General features: G+C 34.7%; 1 long non-coding RNA gene across 2 annotated transcripts in view; it reads right to left on the bottom strand.

Annotated features, from left to right (window-relative positions):
* The window catches only part of LOC141538793 (uncharacterized), a 38,115-nt gene that overhangs the window by 3,924 nt on the left and 6,542 nt on the right, over window positions 1-27,649 (bottom strand). The window contains exons 1-4 of one of the 2 annotated variants that reach the window (XR_012481130.1): window positions 23,943-24,067; window positions 21,525-21,600; window positions 19,952-20,024; window positions 748-852 (exon numbers count right to left, since the gene is read on the bottom strand). This is a non-coding gene — a long non-coding RNA (uncharacterized LOC141538793). Of the gene's footprint in view, window positions 1-747; window positions 853-19,951; window positions 20,025-21,524; window positions 21,601-23,942; window positions 24,068-27,649 lie in introns of those variants that run through there. The other variant, XR_012481129.1, reaches the window with a different exon arrangement.

Genomic DNA, 27,649 nt, shown 5'->3' with positions numbered 1-27,649 from the left:
TCCTTACATGTCTGCAATCAGTCCCCATGTTAGTCTGAAAAACCACATGTCCTTTCTCAAAACAAAATGAAAAATGTCTCTAATCCTCAAAGCTTTCTGACAAAATCTGCCCATTTCAAAGTCTGCAGGGTTGCATCAAATGTTCTTTTTACTATTCCACAATCACAATCCCTTCCTTAATCCAGCTTGGTTGAGCATTTTAAAGGGCTACAACTATGGAATTCTTAAGAATTAGGATCAATGCAGTAACAAAGTAAAGAAGACAAATGATGCATTATGCTTTTGGCAGAGGACTAGAGATATAAATGAAAATAGACATGTTTCACATATGATCAATGTGTGAACTTGTTTTGTGCAATGATATTTATTTGTTATAAAGGAGGAACTGTATTTTTGGAGAGGATAGGGAGAATTAGAGAAAGGAATCAAGGTTAATGATATTAAAAATTTTAAAAAAAGAAAAAAGCATCAGTGAATTTTTTTTCTAAAAACACAGAAGAGAGTAGATAGACGCTTAGATGCATTCACAGACAAGCATGTTAGTGTTGCAACTATCATGTTAAAGTTGAAATTAAAAAAAAAACACATACATCTCAAATTGTATGAAATGGAGACAGTTTTATTTTAAAATTCTTGTGTTCTATTTTTTGTTTACAGAAATGTCTCTATTTGTCAAATTCATAATCACAAAAAAGAAAAAACAGTCCTTGGTATGTGGGAGTGAGGGAACCCATTTTTAATACAAACCTCTTATCTACCAGGAAAACTTTACAGAGAAGGGAACATCTTTGCTGGTCAGGCAATTCACCCTGTATTGCCATTCTTCTTGTGGATTTGAGGTTGAACAAGATCCTAAAAAGAAGACAAAGGAAAGTAATTGCAAATTTATCCAAAAAGAGATATGGTGACACTGATTCAAATGGCTGCTGAAGAAGGAACAGTAAAGAAGTAAAATAACTTTAATTGGGCCACTGAAGCTAGTAAGGTTATTTGAGTGTAGCACCAAGAGATGACCAAATATTAACTGTACAAGAAAATGATAACTTACTAATAAGTGAGCCAGGAGGATGAGATTGTAATTTTCTCCTCTACCCTTTCTTCTCTAGACAAAAGATGACTTCCCTGCATTTACTCTCTTTACTTCCTTTTATTTTACTTTTATTGACTTTTACTTTCGTTTACTTCCTCTTCTTATAGTCCCTTTTTAAAACAATCAATGGCATCTGGATATGAAAAAAATTTATTAAAAAATTTACTTTCACTCTTAAGCCATTGATCAGTGATAAGATTTCTGGCCATCCACAAAAAAAAAAAAAAAATGGGATAAAGAAAAAATCAAAAATGATTTTGAGATTTTGATATACAATTGGTAGTATGTTGATATTATTAAAAATGTCATGAGAAGAAAAAGTTTTTGAGCAAAAAAATGAGAAAAAAGTATTAATTTGAGACATGTAAAGGTTTAAATATTAGTAACCCATCCAGACTAAGAAATCTAGCAGCTAATTTAAAGTATAAATCTAAAGCTTAGGAAAAATCAGGGGTAGTTTCTTAATTAGTTTTTTCAGTAAGTCAATAATAAGTATATCTCCAAAGAACAGACAGTTCAGGCTTCAAATTATAGCATAAAGTAGTAATAATCACAGTTATTAGGTGCTGGCTTTAAAAAAGACAGAACAGTGGAATACAGCAAATAAAAGAATCAGAAATAATTCAAGTTAATATCCCAGTGTTCAAAAAACCCAAGAACATAAATTACTTGGGAAGTAATGCCTTATTTTTCTATTAAAGCTTTTTATTTTCAAAACATATGCATGGATAATTTTTTAACATTGACCCTTGCAAAACCTTATGCTCCAAATTTCTCCACCCTTCTCCCCACTCTCTCCCCTAGATGGCAAATAATCCAAAATATGTTAAACATGTCCAATTCTTCTATACATATTTCTACAGTTATCATGCTGCACAAGAAAAATCAGATTAAAAGAAAAAAGAAGGAAAGAAAACAAGATGCAAACAAACAACAACAAAAAGGGTGAAAATACTATGTAGTCATCCACATTCAGTTCCCGCCATCCTCTCTCTGGATGTAAATGGCTCTTTTCATCACAAAATCATTGGAACTGGCCTCAATCATCTCATTGAAAAAGAGCCGCATCCATCAGAAATGATCATCATATAATCTCATTATAACTTCTTATTGTAAAAGAATTGCTGAGAAAACTGGAAAGAAGTATAACAAAAATAATGGATAGAGCCACATATATCAAATACCACAACATACTCAAAATGGATATGCAATTCAAATACTGACTGTCACACTATTAGATAGATAGATGCTAAGTAAATCAAATAAGGTACCTTTCATAGGCATGGCTAGGGGAAGAATTCATAACCAAAAAGGAATAGATGTCATCATAAAAAATAGGTTTTGCAAGGGTCAATGGTAAAAAAAAATTATGCTTGTATATGTTTTGAAAATAAAAAGCTTCAATAAAAACAAACAAATAAATAACATTTCTTATCTAAAATATAAAGAGAACTCATGCAAATAACTGGTTAAAGGATTTTTTAAAAAGGCAAACTATTTTAATAAGTATCCCTAGGCTTACTCTCCCAGAGCGTGATTGGATACCTCTTTCTGTTAGGTTTCTAGGGAAATTGCTGTCTGTCTGTCTGTGTCTGTCTGTCTGTCTCTCTCTAATGCTATTAGCTTAATGCCCCACCAATTATATTCTCCCTACTGGTAGACCTCAGAGACTAGCTCCTCAGTTCTATAATACCAGGTAACATCAATTTGTTTTTACAAAAGAATATTTGTGTCAAAACTGTAGCAAGAAGTACAAGCCCCCATTGCCCTATTTCTGCTCCATACAGCAGGCGTAACTCTTTCCTATGCCATTTTTAAGAAGAGTAGACTCAAATTCGCGCACAATTTGTACACAGGATTGGTCCCAAGAAGTTCATATCCTAAAGAAGTGTCCTGGACATGTTATTTTCTTAGTTATTATCAGACTAGCTCCTGAAGGATTATTCTTTCTACATGGAGAATTTATGTTGGACTTCCCATAAAATTCAGCATGGAGTCAATCAACTCTGAGATTCTTACAGATAAATTCTCCTGATCTTTTGAAACTCACCAGATTCCAGGATGGAACCTCTGGATAAATCTCCTTTACTTAAATGAAAGAACAAATCACTAAGGTAAAACAAGAATGGAGATCAAATGTTGGCCTAGAATGGATAGAGCCCATTGCATCTCCTTTTACAGCAGTGTCTCTCATGAGTGCATATCATTGAAGGATAAAAGAGTAGAAGCATAACCTTCTGTCATTCAATTGTGTCTGACTTTTCATGACCTATTTGGGGTTTTCTTGGCAGAGATACTGCTGTGGTCTGCCATTTCCTTCTCCAGCTCATTTTACAGATGGGGAAACTGAGGCAAATAGAGTTCAGTGACCTGCCCAGGGTTACACAGCTGATAAGTGTCTGAGGCCAGAACGCAGGTCTTCCTGACTACAGAGCCAGAGCTTTTTCACTGAGTCACCTAACTAATCTTCTAAAAATATAGTTTACTAATAATCTATATCAGTAGAGAAAGTTCTTCATCAGAAGTTTCTTATACTAACAAAATCAGAGATGCAGTCCCTTACCCATAACACCCTCTTTAAAAAGAATCATATGAAAAATTCATTTATTTGCATTAACTTGATAATCTTCTTCCCCACATCACTGAAAAACCACTGGCTGTGAGACTGATTATATTTATTCCAGGATAGTTTTGATCCTGCTCTTTCTCTCACCACAGGACTGCTTTCTTCTTATACTCAACCATTTCAGAGACAGCAAGAAAAGTACCTCTTCTGTCAGAAGGCAAAAATCACCTATGCAAGCAGAATATAGATTGACCTCCATATGTTGCTGATGCTAGGACCTTTCTCCCTTCTTTTTTCTCAAAATAAATTGCATGACTCAGGGGATGAGTCTCAAGGACTCAGAGAATGCACAGGTTTCCCCCACCTCAAGTAGTCACTTCATTGATTTGATTTAATTTAATTCAATGAGCATTTATTAAGCACCTACTATGTGCCAGGCAATGGGCTAAGGACACAATGATAAAAAACAAAAAACAAAAAAAAACTAAACAGTATCAGGGAGGAAGGGAAGAGGAGATAGAGAACAATGAGCCATTGAGATGACACACTGGAGAATCGCTATGAGGAAAAAAAACACTCCTTCATCCCCAGATATTGACACCGTAAGATAAGATCCTGGTCACCTCTTGCTCTAGTTATAGCATTGTCAATAAACTATTTCATACTGTCTCCAAAGCATTTGCTTTTGGCCACACATCTAGCATTCAACCAAGAGCAGATCTTCCCTTGGCTCTTCCCCTCACATCATCAAGTTCAAACTTTCCAGTTAGATGGTAAAACATTAAATCTTACCATCTACCCTATTACTGTGTCTTAAAATTCACCAAGTCTTTATTTTTGCCCTCTTGCCTTCCAGATCCTGATCCTGGTCAGTGTCAAATCACCAGCAAATGCAACCCAAAGATCCTTACCACTCTACCCACTGCCCCACTCTAGCTGCCCTTTATGTACATTTAGTTTTGCTCTTTGTACCCCAGCTATGGACCAAGAACTGAGTAAGCACTTAAAGCTTCTTCATTCATTTATTCCCCCATCCTGTCTGATGGAGCATTCTAAGGCCCCAATGTAAAATGTAATGTAAAAGGATTAGTACAGAGGAAGACATTACTAGCCTTTACAGGCAAAAAATCAGGCTTCTTTTGAGCCATAACCTTTTTATTCCAATACCCTATTTGATCTGCTCATTTTAGACTTGAGCCACTAGGGACCCTTACAATGTTCTGACTCATTCTCACCCAGTAAGACTCTGACTGTGGTTCCTTTCTCTACAAGAAGTATAACTCATGCAATGCCTGTAGCATTAGTAATAGAGACAATTATCACTTAAAGAAAACTATAACCAGCTCCTACCAGTCTGAGCCAATTGTTAAAATTTCAGCAAAAGCTACTTCACATCAGAACTTGATTTATATTGTCTAAAAGTGTGATGTGCTATTTCAGAGAATGAGGCAGCACCCAAAATAAAGAAGGTAACCCAAGGTCTCTCTACAGCTCTTCTCTACAGCTGACATGGCAACTGGGGTGTTAACATAACACCTTATCCCTGTGACAGGCACCAAGTAAATCTTGAGCTTATTTGGAGTCCTGGTTTCTGAATATGTCTGCTTCACATTCGGGCTCTTCTCCTGTCAGGGTAGAGAGAATTTGTTCCAAAGCTAACAAGCTTCCCTCTCCCAACAAAAAACAAAACCAGAGTGATCCTGCCATCAAACTGTCATAAATCATTTTCCATAGATGATATTTATGGGCCAGATTCCATACTCTTTGCATATGTAAAGTAACTACAAAAAGAATAGTAGATCAAGTTTTAATTAGGGTAGAAAGGCAGCCTCTGGCTCAGTGATTTCATTTTTTTGTGAATTATGTAGTGATATCCTATGGATTAATTATAATATAAATTAACAGATGAGAGTGTTAATCAAATTAGTGCTATGTACACATTCTACTTTCTGACAAGCATGCTAATATTCTTTGACAAAAAATCAACATAAGTCACCAAAGGTGGGGCTCATTTCATTACTTCATAAAGGAAACCCAGAGAGATTTTTTTCCGTCTGGTTTTTAATTAAATCATACCTCATAAAATGACATAATGGATGACTATCCTTGGAGTTAGAAAGACCTGAATTCAAATCCTGCCATTATCACACGTTGGCTGTGTAAATATAGCAAGTCACTTAGGCTTTCAGTGTCCCAACAAACTCTCCAAGACTCTAAGTTACAAATGAGTTGCAAATATGCATAGATGGAGCAAGTTTTCATAAATTCCTTATGTAGATGAACTCATAGGCCCACACCAAATTTAACCACCCATCTAGTGACTTCCTTAAAGCTAAAACTTGGAACCAAAATTGACGATCAAAATTATACATACAACATGCACCACAGTAAAGCTGATCCAAGTTCCATACCCATATTGACTTTCAGTCAGACTTGTCAATGTGGTCCTTTGACTTGGCAACTCAATCCACAGAACCCTACAGACAGACTTAGCTGCTTTGTTGATATTTCTACATAATTAATAAATTATGGAATGTTAGAGCTAAAAAAAGGACTTTGTACATGATCTATTCTAACTCCCTCATTTTAAAAATGAGGGCACTGGAATTCAGAAAGGTTAAGTAAATTCTCCAAGGTTACAGAGCTAGGGGCAACAATATTGAGAGTAAATTGGAGAATAAATAACTTTTAAGGTTTCTTCAAACTCTAAAATACTGGTTCTATGGCTTTAAGAGAAATGTACTATATTTCAAAGATTTCATTACACTTATGAGTTTTCTTTCCATTTTAGTGAACTTAAATCTAATCCTATCCTCTCATTCATTTAAAATGTTTATTAAACACCTACTATGTGTAACTCATAGAGCAGCTAGGTGGCATAGTGGTTAGAGCTTTGGGCCTAGAGTAAAGAAGACTCATCTACCTAGGTTCAAAATCAGCCTCAGACACTAGCTGTGTGACTTTGGGCAAGTCACTTATCCCTATTTGCCTCAGTTTCCTCATCTATAAAATGAGCTGGAGAAGAAAATGGCAAACCAGACCAGTATCTCTGCCAAGAAAACCCCAAATTGGGACACAGGTATGAGTGAAAAGTAATTGAAAGCAACAAAAATATGATGCAAAACTCCTTCAAGAAGCAATTGTAACAAAACAGTAAAGAACTGTGGCACTTTTCTTTCCCCTGATAGGAGCTCAAGCTTTGGATCCTCCTAGCTCCTAAAGAGTGGATCAAGTGCATCTTTTTTTATTTTTTAATCTTGACTTTTCTAGCTCTTATTGTTTGACCCTGAAACCATATATATATATATATATGCATTTACATATATGTGTGTATATACATATGTATGCATTCATGTATATGTGTATATATATGTATATATATATACATATATATATATATATAATCAGTGAAAATTTAAGTTTGGTTCATGTTGCCCCCAAATAGAGTAATAGAAAGGGACTCACTGTAAAATGAAAATCAGTTGTGGGAAAACTGTTTATTTCTAAGAAGCAAAAGAAATGTTTAAAACACAAAACTGACAAGTATGCATGGACAATGACTTAAACTTAAAGCAATAACTTATAACTATTTTCTCCTGAGAGATTAAAACTTAAAACATCAAAGCATGAAGCATTTTGCAGGATTGACTTAATTAATATTCTACCTTTGACTTTATGCACTATTTCCCTCAAGCTGTATTTCTTCTAGCAAGACAGCATTTCTATTGGCTACTAAAGGTAATAGGGAGAAAGTGGAGTTTATTGAATAATAGGGTAAAATGATCAGATAACTTTAGGAAAATAATTTTGACAGTTATGCAGAGAATGGATTGAAGTGACTTGGAAGACCAACCAAAAACTATTACAATAGTTTGTGTAAGAAGTAATGAGACCCAGAGCTAGGGAAGGACTATATTAGAAAAGGATAGGCTATATTAGAATGAGATGAAGAAGGGCCATAATGGTAGAGTTGATAAAAAGCTCCTCTCCAAACTCCTCCTAACAATTCTAGAAAATGCATGAGACCAAATCCTGAGAACATTCAGAAAAAGTCACAATGAATCTTTTGTCCAGCCCAGCTTGGCATAAGGAAATAGATGGGTCAAGCCAGGAATAAGCAATTCAAGGAGCCCTCTTGTATACCAGGGCAAAAGACAATCTCAGATTGGGGACCACTAATCCCACTCTGGGAACCTGAGATGAGAGCAGATGCATCAATAGGTAGCTTTGTCACCCACTCCTTAGGCTTTACTTAAAGATCCAAGACAGATTGAGAAAAGCACCTGTCTCTGAGATCCTGGAATAACTGAATACTTAGTACTCTAAGAAAGTAACAATAAGTCTAGCCCAGACCTTCTCTTGATGTTTCGCAGAGTACAGCCTAAAAAAAAGTCAGGAAATAGGTGGGAAGAAAGGAGAGGAAAAAGAACTCTTACTGTAATCAGCTATTCTGGTGGAAAAAAATACACAAAACACAAACAAAAAGGAGAATGGTTCTAAAATATCTACAAGAATTGCACCAGAGAAAGATATAGTTTAGGTACAAACTTAACTAAAATTCCTAGAAGAGAATGGGAGTGTTTAAGAGAAAAATTAAAAAATAAATGACAGCTATGAAGGAAAGCATTAGAAAAGAAATTAAACAGATTGGCACAAGAGGTACAAAAATTTTTCCCAAGCAACAACTCCCCTGAAAATATGAACTAACCAAATAAAATCCAATGACTCCAAGAAGAAATAAAAAATATTAAAACAAAGTAAAAAAAAAATGCAGGGAGTGGGGGGAAGACAGAGAGAATTTAAGGTTTTTCATAGCAAAGATGTTTGGAAAACAGATCAGGGAAGAGAATTTTAAGAATTATTAGATTATCTGGATACTATGACTAAAAAGGGGGCCTGAAATTTCAAGAAATCTTAAAAGAAAAATGTCTTAGAACAAACTCTCAGAACCAGAAGAGAAAGTGAAAAAAGAATCTTTTCAATATCTAAAACAAAAGCCTAAAATGAACATACTCACATGACTTAGCAACCACCATTCTAAAGAAGCAGAAAACTTGGAATATGATATTCCAGAAGGCAAAGGATAGGCACTTCCAGCCAAGAATAACTTATCCAGAAAAACTGAGAATGAGGTTACAAGGGAAAATGGATTTTTAATGAAATAGAGGACTTCCAAGCATTCCTGGTGAAAAGCTCAGAACTACAGAGAAATTTCAAAATACAAACACTGAAATGAGGAGAAGTGTAAAAAAATGAACATTAACTAACCATAATAAAGGACGTAACAGGGATAAACTATTTACATTCAAACATTGGGAAATGATAAATGTGTTCCTTCAGATCCCTATCACCAGGGTTTATAGAAGGAATCCAAATATATGACATTGGAAGTAGTTCTTTTATGCCTTGATGATCTTAAGAAAAGAATGGAGAGAGAAAGGAAAGGGGATACCCTTTAAGGGTAGAGGGAGTGAAAGGAAGTTGGGGAAAATTATCTCACATAATGATGTTTTACAAGAAGGAGAAGTAGAGGTTAGAAACTGACATGAACTTCATTTTCATCTGAACTTTTCTAAAGAAGAAAGAATACAAACACACACACATATACATTCACACAAGCATATTTACACACACAGTTGGATATAAAAATATATTTCACTCAATAGGGAAATAGGAGGGAAAAAGGAGAAGAAGAGGGAAGGCAGGTTAAGAAAGGGATTAGTTCTAAGGAACAAAAATATTTATAGCTTTTTGAAGTGAAAAAGAGTGGGAATCTAAAGGAGTACCCATAAATTGGGGAATGGCTAAATAAATTGCAAGATATGTTCATGATAGAATATTATTCTGCTATACAAAATAATGACCTCAATGATTTTTAGAAAAGCATAAAAAGATCTCCACAAAATAATGAAGAGTGAAATAAGCAGAACCAAGAAAACATCTTATACAGTAACAGCAGTATTGTTTTAAGAACAACTTTAAGCAACATAAATACCCCAAATAATTTCAAAGATCTTATGAAGGAAGATGATATTTGAATGCAGAAGGGAGTATTTCTGTAGTATAGGGAATGATGAACTGATTTAGAAAAACAAAGAAAGATTTAGATTTATAAAGTAAGATGCTATCCACCTTCAAAGAAATAGATGATGGGAGGAAATAAATATAGTGCAATCTTGTGTGTGTGTGTGTATTTATAGATATCTATATCTATCTATATCTATCTATCTATCTATATATATATACATATATATATCCACATATATGTATTTCTATATTTATATAATCTATATCTATAGAGATATATGCCCATACTTAATTAGAGCTTTCTTTATGGGGGGAGTAAAAAGTGCACAGCAGAGAAAAGAAAACCAACAAGGAAACAAAGACAAGCTGGGTGGCTATAAAAACAATGTGTAATAGTTATTATATAGGTTTTCTTGAAATAGAAATTTGTTGGTTTATATTGAGTTCTCTCTTATGTTCTGCTATGTGCATAGCAATGTTCCCCCCCACACTTTTCTTATTTTGTATTTGTGTCTAAAATTTTTTAATAGTTTTTAAAACTATTATTCAAAACTGTGAACTCCACAGACCCCTCCCTGACAGAGGTTCATAAACTTGGATTTTTAAAAAAGGATCTTTATTTTCATTAACTTATAATTGGAATTTAGACTTTTCTTCATTTTTAATTTTTTTTTTATTTTTCTTTTTTCTTTTTTGCTGAGGTAATTGGGATTAAGTGACTTGCCCAGAGTCACACAGCTAGGAAGTGTTAAGTGTCTGAGACCAGATTTGAACTCAGTTCCTCCTGAATTCAGGGCTGGTGCTCTATTCACTGTGCCACCTAGCTGCCCATTGTTTGATTTTTCTTGATGTCTCATAAAATCGTTAGCTTTCACTGGTCCAATTCTAGATTTTAAGGAATTATTTTCTTCAATGAGCTGTTGTACCTCTTTCCATAAAATTGATTCAACTTTTTAAGTTTTTTTCTTCTATGTTTTTTTAAATATCTTTTTCCATTTGGCTAATTCTGCTTTTCAAGGCATCCAAAGCTTTGGATTTTTGTGCTCTTTTTACCATTTGGCCTATTCTGTTTTTTTTAAGGTGTTGTTTTCTTCAGTATTTTTTTATCTCCTTCACTAAGCTGATACCTCCTTTATCCTATCCTTTTTCATTATTTTCTTGCATCATGTTTATTTCTTTTCTTTTTTTTTTTTTTTTTTTTTTTTTTTGAGGCTAGGGTTAAGTGACTTGCCCAGGATCACACAGCTAGGAAGTGTTAAGTGTCTGAGACCAGATTTGAACTCGGGTCCTCCTGAATTCAAGGCTGGTGCTCTATCCACTGTGCCACCTAGCTGCCCCCATCATGTTTATTTCTTTTCTCAATTTTTATTCTACCTCTCTTACCTGTTTTTAAAAATCCTTTTTGAGCTCTTTCATGACCCAAGACAAATTTTTTTTCAATGCTTTGGAGGCAGTAATTTTGACATCGTTGTCTTCTGAGTGTGTGCTTTGATCTTCCTTGTCACCATGATAACTTTCTATGGCCAGAACTTTTTTCTGTTGTTTGCCCTTTTTCCAACCCATTTCTTTATTTTTAACTCTATGCTAAAGTAGAGCTCTGCTTCCATAATGATAAGTGCACTGTCCCAAGCTTCAGGATTTTTCTGCATCTGTTTTCAGAGATAATTCTGGGGACCTGCAAGTTTTTAGCTTTTTCAAGGTGGTATGATCTAAGGAAAGGTGGATTTACTACTCTTCTGTACAATGCACTGACTTATAAGCAACCATAAATATTCTTTTTAACACTAGAACTGTCAGTTTCCTCAAGGCCTGTTCCTGGTTTGTGGGCCCTGTCTATACTGACCAGCCTGGACTAGATTGTGTTCCTCTCACACTTTGGTACAACAATCCTTTCCTGTCAACCTTTCTAAGTTGTCTTGGACTGAAAAATTTTTCACTCTATATTTCCAGCAGGTTCTTTCACTCTAGAGTTTGTCTAAAATTTACTTAAAGATATTTGGAGGGATTTGGGGAGAGCTCAGGCAAGTCCTTACTTTGGTGTTCAGCCATATTGATGCTGCCTCCAGACTTTCCTTCAATTACAAATGTAGGCAGCAGACATTATTCCAAGAAGGAACTCATAGGTTTCAGCAAGCATCAGGACTGTCAACCCTACAAAAGCATTCTGCCATCATTATGAAAGGGCCACAGGCCAAGAGTCAGAGTAAAGAGAAGATTCTAGGTTCCTTCAAGCAGAAGTCATTGTCTAGCCAGAAGAGGAAAAGTAAAAGGGGCATTGTTGGGTCAGAAATGAGATTGGGCTCTAGGAAAGGGAAGAGTAGTCCCATCTGATACTAGCTCTCATAGGGACACTCCAGAGAGGAATAGATTTTGGAATCAAATAGAATTTAAGGAAGTTAACTTTCAGTCCCCCAGAATGTAATATATATCTTTAACATAATCAATTGAAAGGGTTCCTTCTTCATGAAAAACACAATGAGGCAGAAGAGACTGTCTTACCATCCAAAGAAGAAAATTTAAATTGTCACAACTAGACTGTATCATGCAACTAGACAAGAAGTCTGCTGAATTAATCCATTGATTTACAATCGAGGCTACAGCATGTTACCAATGATGACTTCAATTTAGGATCTTAGGATCTGCAGAGGGACAACAATCTAGGCCCAGAATTCAGGAAAGCCCATTCTCTTTTTTCCTTTTTTATTAAATTTTATTTTTTTATTTTCAGTTCCAAATTTTCTCCCTCCCCAACTCATTCAGAAGACAAGAACTACAATATCATATATGTATATGTATGTAATGTAAATAATACATTTATATGAATTCATGCAAAACATATTTAAACACTAGTCACATTCTAAAAGAGAAAAAACATATGGGTTAATCTGCATTTCTGAGTCCATCAGTTCTCCATCTGGAGATAGACAGCATTTTTCAACATGAGTTTTTTGGAATTATCATGGAGCAATATACATTGATTAGTGTTACTAAGTTTTTCACAGTTGATTACTTTTACAATACTGCTGTTGCTATGTAAATTGTTCTCCTCGTTCTGCTTTTTTCACTCTGCAAGTTCTCCCAGTTTCTCTTGAAACCATCTCCTTTATTTCTTATAGCACAATAGTATTCTTTTACATTAACATACCCTAATTTGTTCAGTAATTCCCCAATTAATGGACAAGCTCTCAGTCTTCAATTCTTTGCCACCTCACAAAGAGTAGCTATAAATATTTTTGCATGGATCCTTTTCCGTTTTCTTTTATCTCTTTGGCATTTAAATCTAGTAATAAAATTTCTGGATCAAAGGGTATGCATAGTTTTGTAGCTTTTTGAAGCCCATTCTCTAACACCAGTGTTGGCCTATTGATAATAGTCTGTCTATGACTCAGGGTACACCGTGACCTCCAAATAATTGAATTTAAATATATAATACAAAGAGCAAAAGAAAAATAGAAAGTGATTGTAAATGGGCTACAGTATGTTACCAATGATGACTTCAATTTAGACACTGACACTGGTATATGTGATTGGAAAATAAAGTATCTAGTCAAGAAGGATGATAGCTAGGAAATGGATGGGCCAAGCTGTACGTTGGTGCCTTTGAGGTATCCAGTGGAGGAGGCCTGAACAGACTATAAAAGATTTATGGAAACACATGAACAAGAATCGCATAGGGCTGGGATCTACTTTGGTAAAGTTTATGCCAATGATAGCAAGCCTTTATTGAAAGAAATTAATACAATAGAACTTTAATATAAGTGAGTAGACTACTATATTAAGATACAGATTCACACAGAATTTGGAACAAACCTGCCTAGAAGCAAATGCCTCAAAGAAATATACTCCATAGAATTAACTTGAGAGGATCCTTGTTTCTGAGCATTCAATCATTTTATGCCCCGGGTTAAAAAATCTATTTTCTCTTTGGATCTATTATATAAGACATTCTTTGTCTTATTATTTATTTGCCAACTAAAATACAAATTTACCTGCAAAAGTTCTGGCATTTCCTTCTTACCAGGAAAATAATAATAGAAACTCCAACCACTGCTTTCTCTCCCCATTACTAAAATAGTGCTTTACATACTGAATTAAATTCTGTTTAACAAGTATTTCTAAGGGCCAATTATATGAAAGGCACTTATTCTAAGCATGGAGAATAGAAAGGAAACTATGATACATGCCATTTCCTCAAAAAGCTTGCATTCTAGAGGGGGGGGGAGGGAGACAAACAAGTAAATTAAAAATATATGCAAAATAATTTCAAGACAGAGACATCAAGAAAGTCCTCTTGCAGGATATGGCATAAGTCAGGCTTTAAAAGAAAGCTAGAAATTCTAAAGAGCTAAAGTGGGGAGAGAAAGAGGGTATTCCAGATAGAAGAGACAGGCTTTGCAAAATTGTAAAGAAAGTTGGAATGTATTATATGAAGAATATCAGAGGTCAGTTCATCTAGAATGGAAATTGTCTGAAAAAGAGTAATATAAAATATGAAAGATAGAAACCATATTGTTCAAGGCTATAAATGTCAGGCTGCGAATTCTCTATTTCATCCAAGAAGAATTAGAGAATCACTGAAGATTTTTAATAGGCAAGTGACATAGACATATATGTTCTAGGGTTATCCATTTGGCTGCTATATAGAGGACATTCAATTGAGTACAATTTTCCTAATTTTACACATCTTACAAGACAATCTTGAAAAGAACATATTGCCTTGTTCTCTCAGTCTTTGATTAATAGGAAGTTTTTATAATTAACCTAATTTAAAAATTATTTTCTCCTAAAAAGACACTTATATTGATGTCTGTGTTGGAGAATGTTTTCCATTTGTTTTTCCTGAAGCTTATTCCTGACAAGTATTTATGATAGACCAACAGAGGCAGTTTTTGCAGAGAGAGAGTTTATATAATTTCATGAGTGTGGAAAATTCCCAATACAAATCAGGAGTTTACAGTCTTATAGCAAATTGTTGGGGGCTTCATAGTTAATTACTTGCCCAATGTTACACATAGTCATTATGCATTATGACAAGTCTCACTAATAGGAGATCAGAGTTTCTTAAAATTTTTAATGCTATGAACCCTTCTGGTAGTTCAGTGATACCTATGGACTCAGAATTATGTAACACATAGAGTGATAAATATATATACATAATTATATAGAATGATAAAATACATACAATTCCAAAAGAAACAAATTATATAGTTGTCAAAATATTTCAAAAAACAAGTTCACAAACCACAGATTAAGGATGCTCTAAGGCTAACTTTCTCCCCTGCTTTGCCATACTGCTGCACTGGTTTTTAGCAGCATTAAAAGTTATTACATTCTAACTCTGATAATTAAATGGTTATCCATTGCTGCTCTCATTACAAAAGAGCCAGCTAACTGCCTTTTAAGAATGTCCCTCCTTCTCCAGACTCTCCAGATTACACATGCTTTTCCAAGTTGAGTTGTGAAACTTCTTCTTGGAATGAATCACCCATGGATGTGCTGGGAGACATGTCAATGGGAAACAATGCAAGAGAATATAACTTGGTCTGCTTCAGTGGATTTTGTTCAGACCACAAGTTTGCTCAACTTGCAAGGCTGACAGCAAAGGTAGATTCTATGTTCCCTCCAGTGCAGGAATGGGCAGAGCTAGGATTCAAAGCCAGGTCTTCTAATTCTAAATCTGATCCACTTTCCACTTTTATTCTGAGAGATGGTTATTGGGTTGCTGCTGTCATTAAAAAAGAGCCAACTAACTGCTGATCTCCTTTTAATACACATATGTCAGAGCCTCCCTTTTATTTTGATAGTACATAATGGTAATATAGTGAACAATCTGCCCCAATAAATCAGCAATCAGGAAGGAGAAGGGGAGACAGTTTTGGGTTCTCCCAGTCACAAGGGAAATCAAAATCACAGCTGGAAATAGGCACTGGAGGGAACATAGAATCTACCTTTGCTTTCAGCCTTGCAAATTGAGCAAACTTGTGGTCTGAACAAAATTCGCAGCAGCAGATCAAAATGGTGCTAATATTACTTAGTACTACTGTACAACCTACCTAATAAGGTTATTGTGAAGAAAACACTTTGTTATCATGAAAGTGCTATTATAGATATGAGGAGGCATTATTACATAAAAATAGAAGCATCCAGAGTTTCTGAAATGCCATACAGAAGAAGTTGCACTCAGGCTAATAAAGAAGAGAAGGCATCTTGCTTAGTTCACTTCCTGATTCTAGTAATCTTCTGTTTCCTCAGATATCAACAATTTGTACTACTGAGTTGGATAGAAAAGAAGGAAGGAAGGAAGGAAGGAAGGAAGAAAGGAAGGAAGGAAGGAAGGAAGGAAGGAAGGAAGGAAGGAAGGAAGGAAGGAAGGAAGGAAGGAAGGAAGGAAGGAAGGAAGGAAAGAGAAGGAAGGAGGGAGGAAGGAAGGAAGGAAGGAAGGAAAGAAGGAAGGAAGGAAGGAAGGAAGGAAGGAAGGAAGGAAGGAAGGAAGGAAGGAAGGAAGGAAGGAAGGAAGGAAGGAAGGAAGGAAGGAAGGAAAGGGAAGGAAGGAAGGAAGGAAGGAAGGAAGGAAGGAAAGGGAAGGAGGGAGGAAGGGAAGGAAGGAAGGGAAGGAAGGAAGGAGGGAGGGAGGGAAGGAAGGAAGGGAAGGAAGGAAGGAGGGAGGGAAGGAAGGAAGGAAGGAAAGGGAAGGAAGGAGGGAGGGAGAGGGAGGAAAGGAAGAAGAGAGAGGGAGAAAGGAGGGAGGGAAGGAAAGAGGGAGGGAGGAAGACATTCACACATTTTTGAACTGGTACCTTAAGTTAGGGTCTATAAGATCAAAATTCAGTTTCTAGAATTAACTGTATCAAAAAAATTAGTATATTTTGGAGGAAAGTGGACTATAAGAAAAATAGGATTAAATAATATTTTGATAGCTAGAAAAAATGTTATAGGTCAGCTACTCAAAATTCTTCTCTTATAGCAGTGAGGAAATCTGGACAAGGACCCCCTCCATATATCCATGGGGTCAAGCCTTTAATTGAAAAAATTTTAGGGAAAGAGAACCTTCCAACTCATTCCATTCCACTTTTATACAATTCTTACTCTTAGATAATCCCAAAGGACTCATGATGAAACATGTTATCTGTCCAATACTATCTGAATACAGAGATATGCTATTTTCTTTCTTTCTTCCTCCCTCCCTTTTTTCTTTCTTTTTTTTTTTTGAGTTTTCTTATACAAAATAAGCAAAATACTAAATAATATTGAATTTATCTGTATTTACTCATTTATATGACTGCACAAATATAACCTATATCAGAGTGCTTTCCATCTCAGAGAAGGGAGAAGGGAAGGAAGAATAGAATTTGGAACTTAAAATTTGTTTAAAAATTAAGAATTGTTTTAATAGATAATTGAGGGAAAATAAAGTACTATTTTTAAAAAGGGGAAAAATATCTTCTTACATGCAGCTTAAATCTGCTTCTTTTCAGTCTCCACCCAGACCTTCTAGTTCTGCCCTTTGGAGTCCAGAAAAATAAGTTTAACCCTTTTTTGACATAATAACCCTTTCTTCAAACACTTGAATATTGCTAACATTGGCCCTCCCTCAAGCTTAACTTCACCAGACTAAACATTTTCATTTCCTTCCTTTCTATGAAAAATCTTGTTTCCATGAATTCATTCAGACCAGTTCCAATTGTTCAGGAATGAAAAGTGCCATCTACACCCAGGGAGAGGACTATGGAAACTGAGTGTGCACCACAACATAGCATTTTCACTCTTTCTGTTGTTGTTTGCTTGCATTTTTGTTTTCCTTCTCAGATTTTTTTTTTCTTTCTAGATCCAATTTTTCTTGTGCAGCAAGATAACTTTATGTATATGTGTGTATGCATACATATATATTAGTATTAGAATACCTGCCATCTGGGGAGGAGGTGGGGGGAAGAAGGGGAAAATTTGGAACAGAAGGTTTTGGAAGGGTCAGTGTTGAAAAATTACCCATGTATATGTCTTGTAAATAAAAAGCTATAAAAAAAGAAAAGAAAAATCTTGTTTCCCACCAGTAGATAATATACTCTGAATTGTTTTTTACTTCAATAGTAATTAAAGATTTGCACCTCAGTTAATAATGAAGCCTGACTTTTATAACTCTGTTATAACTTAGCTAATTGAGCTAACTAATCCCTGATAATAATGAACAAATTTTATTGACTGATTCAATTATTGATCTGATTATGCATTATTGTTTTGATGATGAGCATTCAAATTCAGTTATTCCAAATCCAGACTATGAATAGGATGACTCAGTGTAACTCCAGAGCAAAATGTATAGATGTATAAAATGTCACTCCCATTGTGGATATAGATTGATTTCCTCCTAGCCTGAAGAATCCCCAAGAGCATCATTTGGTTATAATACTAGTTGTAGAATCACTTATATAATTGGAATGGGCCTTTGAGATTGCCTTGTGTTTTAAAGATTGTGTTTTAGAAACATGGAAGCAAAGTCCTAGAAATGGCAAATAGTATGACCAAGGTCAGAGTCACATGCATTTGATAAGATGCTTAATAATACTTATTGTATGATTATAATGTGATGTTTCTCTATGTATTTTCAATTGCTTGTGACAACATGAGAAGATCCAGATGTTTGGAGCATTCAATCTGAGAATTATGGAGAGAATAATTGCACATCAGTTTTGTTTTGGTTTATTTTAATTATAGGTGCATTCAAAATTTTAAATGCAATCTGTAATGGGTATAAGCTAGAAGCCATCCTGATAAGCTCAGAGTGAATCAAGGATGTCCACTATTTAATACAGCACTAAAAATATTAGTGTTAGCAATTAAAGAAGAAAAAGGAATTAGAATAGGCGATGAGAAAACCACACTATCACTTACTGCAGATGGCTTGATGGTATACCTAGAGAACCTTAGGTAATCAGCTAAAAAAATTACTTGAAATAATTAACAACTTTAGCAAAGTTGCAGAATATAGGATAAACCCACATAAATCATCAGCATTTCTTTATATGACTAAGCCTGCAAGAGATAGAAAGAAAAACTGCATTTAAAATAACTGTAAACTCAAAGGTACTGATAAAGGCCTCATTTCCAAAATATATAGAGAATTGACTCTAATTTATAAGAAATCTAGCCATTCTCCAATCGATAAGTGGTCAAAGGATATGAATAGACAATTCTCAGACAAAGAAATTAAAACTATTTCTAGCCATAAGAAAAGATGCTCCAAGTCATTATTAATCAGAGAAATGCAAATTAAGACAACTCTGAGATATCACTACACACCTGTCAGATTGGCTAGAATGATAGGGAAAGATAATGCGGAATGTTGGAGGGGATGTGGGAAAATTGGGACACTGATATATTGTTGGTGGAATTGTGAATACATCCAGCCATTCTGGAGAGCGATTTGGAATTATGCCCAAAAAGCTATCAAACTGTGCATACCTTTTGACCCAGCAGTGTTGCTACGGGGCTTATAATCCAAAAAGATCTTAAAGAAGGGAAAGGGACCTACCTGTATGTGCCAAAATGTTTGTGGCAGCCCTTTTTGTAGTGGCCAGAAACTGGAAAATGAGTGGATGCCTTTCTATTGGAGACTGGCTGAATAAATTGTGGTATATGAATGTTATGGAATATTATTGTTCTGTAAGAAATGACCAGCAGAATGAATTCAGAAAGGCCTGGAGAGACTTACATGAACTGATGCTGAGAGAAATGAGAAGAACCAGGAGATCACTGTACACTTCTACAAAAATATTATATGATGATCAATCTGATGGACATGGCCCTCTTCAACAATGAGATGAAACAAATCAGTTCCAATAGAACAGTAATGAATTAAACCAGCTATACCAGCAAAAGAACTCAGGGAAATGAGTGTGAATCACTACGTAGAATTCTCAATCCCTCTATTTTTGTCCGCCTGCATTTTTTATTTCTTTCACAGGTTAATTGTACACTATTTCAAAGTCCGATTCTTCTTGTGCTGCAAAATAACTGTATGGACATGTATACATATATTGTATTTAACATATACTTTAACATATTTAACATGTATTGGTCTACTTGCCATCTGGGGGAGAAGGGGATGGGGAAGGAGGGGAAAAATTGGAACAAAAGGTTTTGCAACTGTCAATGATGAAAAATTACCCATGCATATATCTTGTAAATAAAAAGCTATAAAAATAAATAAATAAATAAAAAGAACTTTAAAAAAAAAACTATAAATGATATAAAATACTTAGGAATCTACTTACCAAAGCAAACCCAAGTACTATATGAACACAATTACAAAACACTTTTCACATGAATAAAGTCAGATGTAAGCAACTGAAAAAAAAAAAATCAATTACCATGGATAGGTCAAGCCAATATAATGAAAATGACAATTCTGCCTCAACTAACTTACTTACTCAATGTCATATCAATCAAACTACCAAAAAACAATGTGGTAGAGTTAGAAAAAATAACAAAATTCATCAGGAAGAACAAAAAGTCAACCTATATTATAAAGCAATAATCATTAAAATTATCTGATACTGGCTAAGAAACAGAGTAGTGGATCAGTAAAATAGATGTGGTATACAAGACACAATAGTCAATGATAAAAATAACCTAATATATAAACACAAAGACCCCAGTTTTAGGGATAAGAATTCACTATTTGGTAAAAAAAAAAAAACTCCTGGGAAAACTGGAAAATAGGACATGAACTATGTATAGATCAACATCTCACACTATATAGCAAGATAAGTTCAAAATGGATGCATGATATTATACATAAAACAGATACTAAAAGCAAATTAGAAGAGCAAGGAATACCTGTCAAACAGGAAGGAGGAAAATTGATTATTAAATAAGAAATAGAGAGCATTAAAAATGTAAAATAGATAACTTTGATTTTATCAGACTTAAAAGCTTTGGTACAAGCAAAACTAATGCAACCAAGATTAGAAGGAAAGCAGAAAGCTGGGAAACAATTTTTAGAGCAAGTATCCCTGATGAATGCCTCATTTCTCCAATATATCGAAAATTGAGTAAAACTTATAAGAATAAAAGACATTCTCCAGTTGAGAAATAGCCAAAGGATATGAACAATCAATTTTCAGATGAAGAAATCAAAACTATTTATAAGTGCATAAAGAAGTGCTATAAATCACTTTTGATTATAGAAATGCAAATTAAAACAACTTTGAAATACCACTTCATACCTACCAGATTGGCCAATATGACAAAAAAGGAAAATGATAAATGTTGGAAGAGTTATGAGAAAATTGGGACATTAATGCACTGTTGGTGGAGTTCTGAACTGACCTAGCCATTCTGGAGAGCAGTTTGGAATTATATTCAAAGGGTAACTAAACTGTGCATCCCTTTTGACCCAACAACACCACTATGTCCCATCTAAAAGGGAAAAGGAACTGCATGTGCAAAAAATATTGATAGATTTTTTCATGGCAACAAGATATTGGAAATTGAGGAGATATCTTTCATTTGGGGTCTTCATTAAATTCTGAGGTGACATTTGTATTAATTCAGCAAAACCATTCAGCATGAAGGAGAATGTTCCACCAGAAGTTGTGAATGCAGGTAAATACCCTATTATTGAGACTGGGGGGAAAAAAAAGCAGTGATACATTGCAAGAAATCAAGCATTACCAAAATTGCCTAATTTAGCAGAATACTAGAAGGATATCCTAAGCTAAAGGTATAGTTAACAAATGTCATATCAACAAGAAAACATTTGACTTGTGAGTAGTTGCTAAAGAAAGGGAAAGTATTTCACCAATGAGCTGAATATACAAAGTAGACCAACTCAGGAAAACTCACCTTCTAATATCTCCAGAACCTGGATGTAGGCACAGAAGCATGTTGAGAAATGGAACTATTAGCATAATTTTTTTACCTGGAAAGACAAGAAACAAGGGTAGAGAAGTCACAACAATTTGAAACAAGAAAACCCAGAAAGATCAAACTGTTTATTTTCTGTTACAAATATACGTATGGTCATATGTCAAATGCACTTGAGAGAAATATGACAATTTCTTATAGATCCATCATTTAGACTCCTAGAATCTTCCACAGAAGTGAAGTTAAAAAATGAGAATGTGGAATGCAATGCTATACCAGACAGTGAATCATAGCAACTATCATACTTTAATCGTACTATGAGAAATATTTGAAAATTATTCCACTACAATTTATGAATTGGCTAGGATTTGGTAGACCACTTGACAAAGACCACCCATACTTAGGATATATGAGTGACACTGAAGTTTCCTTAAAAAGTTTTTGGTGTCAGCTTGAATCATTGAAATAGTTTCCTGTTTGCTTAAGTACAAAAAAGTCAAGTTTAGCACCAAGAGCTTATAGATCTGATGAGAATAATAATCAGCTAACTCAGGAAGAGAAGCAGAAGGTCAGTATATCACAAAAGATTCAGAACTATTTAACTTGTCATCAAATTAACTTACAGTGTTGTGAGAGAAGCAAGAAAAGTATATACCCATATAGCTAAACAGTTCAAATGCTTGCCCATTTTAATGTATTCCTTGCACATAACTGCATATGTTGATGGATGTGTTAGTGTTAGCTTCTTGAATGTAAATAACTATATTTGTCTATTAGATATGTATAAAGTTGCTACTTATGAATATGCTAGTAATTAGATAAGTTTTGGTATTATATAAGTCTATTGATATTGTTATTATGAGTTATGTTAGTGGGTTTTTCTTGCTATTTGTGATTATTTGCTTGTGTATGAATTTACATGTACTATTATGATGTATGTATGTAATATGTCTGATGTACAATTAATATATTCAGTCTGATGCAACCTTGCCTATTATATTAGCATAAATTTATGTATATAATACCAAGAGGTGATTACTCATGATTATAGAAAAATATTATAATGAATACTGATGTCTACAATGTACAATTGCATAAGTCACATAGGTATTAAGTGGCAGAAGAGATTCAAACTCAAGCAAGATCTAGGTCTTATTCAAATAAAACAAAAGCCTCCTTTTATGGGCGAGGAAAGTTATGGCTTCTCCTGTACATTTTGTCTGAGTCAACTGATTCATCCCCCAATCAATATCTGATAAATCTGACTGAGTCAAAAGAGAATATCCGCATTGTGCAAAAGGAAAAAAAAAAAAAATCAAAGTCCTAAATAAATGTTCTCTTCCCTAGAAGCTCACCAAATTGATCTGGGGACTCCTATAAAATAATGTATAATCTTAGCTAGAATGACTCTCTCAGGAAGAAAAGTAATAATAACAAATGAGCAAAATGAATAATAATAGGACCTCTCTCAAAGTTCTGTATAATTTTTCAAATCAGAAAACATTATATAAATGCTAGCTATTACTATAGTCAAAGTCATGATTCAAACCCAGATCTCTTAATTCTATTATACCACCAGGTTTCTTTAAGACTTATTTTACAACTTGTTATGATGTACCAATTTCCAATATTGACTAGTGTCTAGGAATCTGTTTAGTCATCTGAATAACTGCCACAGGGAAAAACCTGCAGATGCCCTATTATTTGGCTATAACAAAGACTCTGATACTTGTTCTCCTTTATGGCCAAACTTGAATGATGCAGTATTTTCTGAGTGTTAAAATTAGCTAAAAGGAAATGCAGTGCAGTATCCAGACCTTGATCCAAGATTCAGTTGATGTGGTAGTCCTTGTGCAAGGGCAGGCCAAGGGTGTGGTAGTGTGGCAACAGCCACAGGCTATGTGCATTGTGGTAAACAGTGGAGATAGAAGGGAAGACAGGACTCATCAGAGATAATAGGAAACAGTCTTATGAGTTGGAACTTTAAAAATAATAATAATAATTTCTTCTGAGCTTAAAAAGAAAATAATTTTTAATATTTATGTAATAATTCACAAGGCCACTAAAGAGACCCTAAGCTCTGGATCCATACATGTATCAGGTTTAAATTATGATCCTTCCAGCCCCCTCTCCAGATCCCCAGGAGAAATAAAAACACTTAAGCTCATGTCTATAGTGTTCTCATAAGAGAATATGAAGATGCTCAATGTGCACTGTAGATCAAGTGTAGGAGTTTTTTGTTTTTGTTTTTTTTACTATGAAAGAAATGTTTACAGCTCTAAAGACCCATAAATATACATTGACTACAGCTCCTATTTTATATTCCTAGGATGCCAATACTTAAAACACTAATCATAGAATACTTAGTAGGACTATGAATAGACATTTCACCTTCACCTTAACTTTGTCCTGTCTGAACAACTCCCTGAAGGTTCATGTCTTCTGCCAGCCAAGGTATATATTGGGTTCATCATCTCTTTATGATCATTTTCCCCTGGTAGGATATAGAAATCTCTTCCTGACATCAAAAAGCTCTAGCTGAAGACCCTGGGAACTCCTGAAGTTGCCTCCAAAGTTGAAAACACCCATCTCCAGATTAGCGTTTGGTCACCTGTGTTCAGGGAAAGAAACACAAACAGGAGAGGCAAACAGAACCCTGAGACCCAAATGCCGACTTAGAGAGGCAGCATGTGTACATTCCTTCTTGTGTGAGTAGCTACCATGAGTTCCTGGTTGTGGAGAAAGAGCTGTTCTTCCCTCACTCAAAGGAAATCTCATGGGAAGAGTTTGGGAGAGGAAGGGAAGGAGAGAGGAAGGATAGAAAAGCAAAATTTGCCTCTCTTTTAAAATTCTATTTAGTGGGAAGCTAGTTCTTCCAGAATCATAATGTTGAGGGATGAGTCATCCTAACAGCTTTTGGCAGTCCCCAGGCCAGTGTCACAGGTTATGTGAAAGAATTCACAGTCCCAGTCTCCAAGTTAAAGGTTGGCAAAGGAGAGTTTATTGATACTGAAAGGCTCTCAGTCGGCTAGGATCCTGATTAAGAAGATAGCAAGGAACTGAGAGACAGAGTTTAATTTTATTTAGTCTTCTGTAGCCAGGGAATTGATCTCCTGATGAATTAAGGATGGAAGGTGGTGGCCTGAAGAGTAATCTCTAGGTGAATTAAGGGTGGAAGGGTTGGGTGGTCCAAAGCCAAAAGACTCAGATTCCCCCCACAAAGATCTGGGGATCAGAGTCCTATTACATCAATAAGGGGATTGCTTCATCAACTCAAAACAAAAAGTCCTGCAGCACAGTGAGACAGAGACCATGTGATTCACTGTATATATGGGTTAACCCCCATTATACTTAAAATGTAAAAGTGCTGAGTTTCAGTAATTGAAATGTACAAGTTTGTAGAAAGGAAGACAAATAGTGAAGTTTGAGAGAAAGGCCATAAAAATACTTCAGTGCTAAAGATTCAGGAATCTCTAGGAATAAATAGCCCTGTATTAGACCTAGTATGCACACACACACACACACACACACACAAAATACAGATTATATGTGTATGTGAACATATTTATGTATGTGGACAAGGGGTAGCATAGTGGAGCATGATGTTTGAATCCAACTCAGACCCTTACTAAACAAGTCACTTAACCCTGATTGCTCATTTCTTTACCTTTAATTGAGCTGGAGAAGGAAATGGTAAATCATTCCATACCTTTATCAAGAAAATCCAAAACGGGATCATAAAGAGTAAGATATAATTAAAATGATTCAACAATATGCATATATGTATATATGCATACAAATTGTAGGAATGTAGATATAGATACAGAAAAATGTACATTAGGAGTTGATCCCTGAGGATCAAGTACTTAATCACAGAAAAGGCATCAAAAGAGATGCTTAATTAAAAATGGGACCTAACCTGGTGGTCCTTCTTAAACAATGAGCCAGTCCCCCCCAAAAAAAATTTTAATTGACATTTAAAAAAAAATTTTCCTTAGGTTTCAAAACAAAAAGAATGTAACAGTCACTACAAAAATTCCTATTAGTATGAGTAGTACCACCAGTTTCCAATCCCTCCAAGGCCATTAGTGCCCTACCCTCCCTTTTGATAATAATAATAACGCCCTTTTCTATAGGGTTTTAAGATTTAGAAAGCATTTTCCCCAGAATTATCCTGTAAGGTAGCTAATGCATATAATAGCTAATGCATATAATATTACTTCTATTTTTCAATAACAAAACAAGATCAGAGAATTGATATGCCCTAATCACAATTATATTGCTAAAAGTGCTAGAGCTGGAGAAAATCCAGGTCTCTTGGGCCTAAATCCAGAGCTCTTTTCACTGTTCAACACTGCTTTCCTCATATCCAGCTGAAATCCAATTAACTAGTCTAGTAACTTTATTGTTCTAAGTCATTCCTCTCCTTCTCAGCCATACCATACCTCAAGATGAAGCTGTCTACTCATGTAATCTTTACTTCTCCTCTCAACCACTTGTAAACCCTTTCACCATAATTTCTGACCTCATCATTCAACTGAAACTAAAGTTTCTTCAATGTTAATGATGATCTTTTCATTGCAAAACCTGAAATTCTTTCTCAGGTCTCATCCTTTACCTCTCTGCTACATTTGACACTGATGACCATTGTCTTGGAAACCCTCTACTAAGTTTTCATGAAACTACTCTCTCCTGGTTTGCCTCCACTTTTCCTGACTACTCCTTTTCCATATCCTTTTTTGCTTTATCATCTATATCATACTTCCTACCTAGGGGTGTTCCTCAGGGTTCAGTCCTAGGCTAGCCCTTCTCCCCACACATTTTGCTCCATATCATCTCTATGCAGATAATTCATAGATATAAAAATGTAACTATATATATATATATGTATGTATATATATACATACATATATATAGTTATATATGTATATAAAGATGTTATATGTGTATATATAATAATATATGAATATATTATTATGTTCATGGTTGCATATACTATATGCAAATTACACATATATAATATTGTGTAAATATAACATATATGACTATATACATATAGTTACATATTTATATTTAGATATTAAATTTGTATATATGTTTTAATATTGTATGTGTATATGTTTATATAACCATATAGGTATATAATTTTATATGGATATTTATATGTTTTATATATATATATATATATATATATATATATATATATATATATATATATATATATATATATATATATATATGCACAAAAATATGTATATATTTTATATATAGGGCAAAACAAGATACAGGAACCTAATTCCTATTTATGTGACTCTGAAGGCCCCAGTCTCTCCTCTGAGCTTTAACGCCCTCTTACCAATTCCCTATCAGATATTTCAAACTGCATTTTCCAAAAACATCTTAAACTTGAAATATCCCAAACTGAACTCATTATATTTTGCTCATCCCAAAGTCATTCCTCTTCCAAATTTCTGGGGAAGGTACCACTATCCTTCCAATCTCCTCAGTTCATAACTTTAGCATTATCTCAGATTCCTCACTCTTCCTCACCCCACACATCCAATAAGTTGCAAAATTTTGTAGTCTTTGTCTTCACATCTCTTTTATCCTACCTATTTCTCTCCTTCAGCATTTATACAGCTACTGACTTAGTTCAGACTCTCTTCACCTTTTATTTAGATTATTGCAGCAACCTCCTAATTGGTCTCCCTGACTCATCTTTCTCAACTCCAACCAACAAAATAATTTCACTTAAACACCTGATTATGTGTCTCCTCTACTCAATCATCTCCAGGTATCATTATTTTTAGGATTAAATATAAACTCTATATAATTTTTAAAATCCCAATCTATCCTTCCAACTTAATTGAATATCACTTTCCCTCTCATGCATTCTGTAATCTAGCCAAACTTTTCTTCCTTTTGTTCCTCACCCACAACACTCCATCTCCCATTTCTGTGCTTTGTCTTCCCACATGCCTAGGAGACATTCCTGACCTCCTCCATCTCACAGAGGGCTTCTCTTCTTTTAAGAAACAAGTTCTACAGGAAGCTTTTCCTATCTATCCAACCCCTATTACAAGTGTCTTCCTTTGCAAAAAGAT

Source organism: Sminthopsis crassicaudata, chromosome 4 (genome assembly GCF_048593235.1).
Source record: "Sminthopsis crassicaudata isolate SCR6 chromosome 4, ASM4859323v1, whole genome shotgun sequence".
In the NCBI taxonomy this organism is placed as follows: Eukaryota; Metazoa; Chordata; class Mammalia; order Dasyuromorphia; family Dasyuridae; genus Sminthopsis; species Sminthopsis crassicaudata.
The sequence above is the reverse complement of the archived record's forward strand: the minus strand, read 5'-3'. Positions and strand labels throughout refer to the sequence as shown.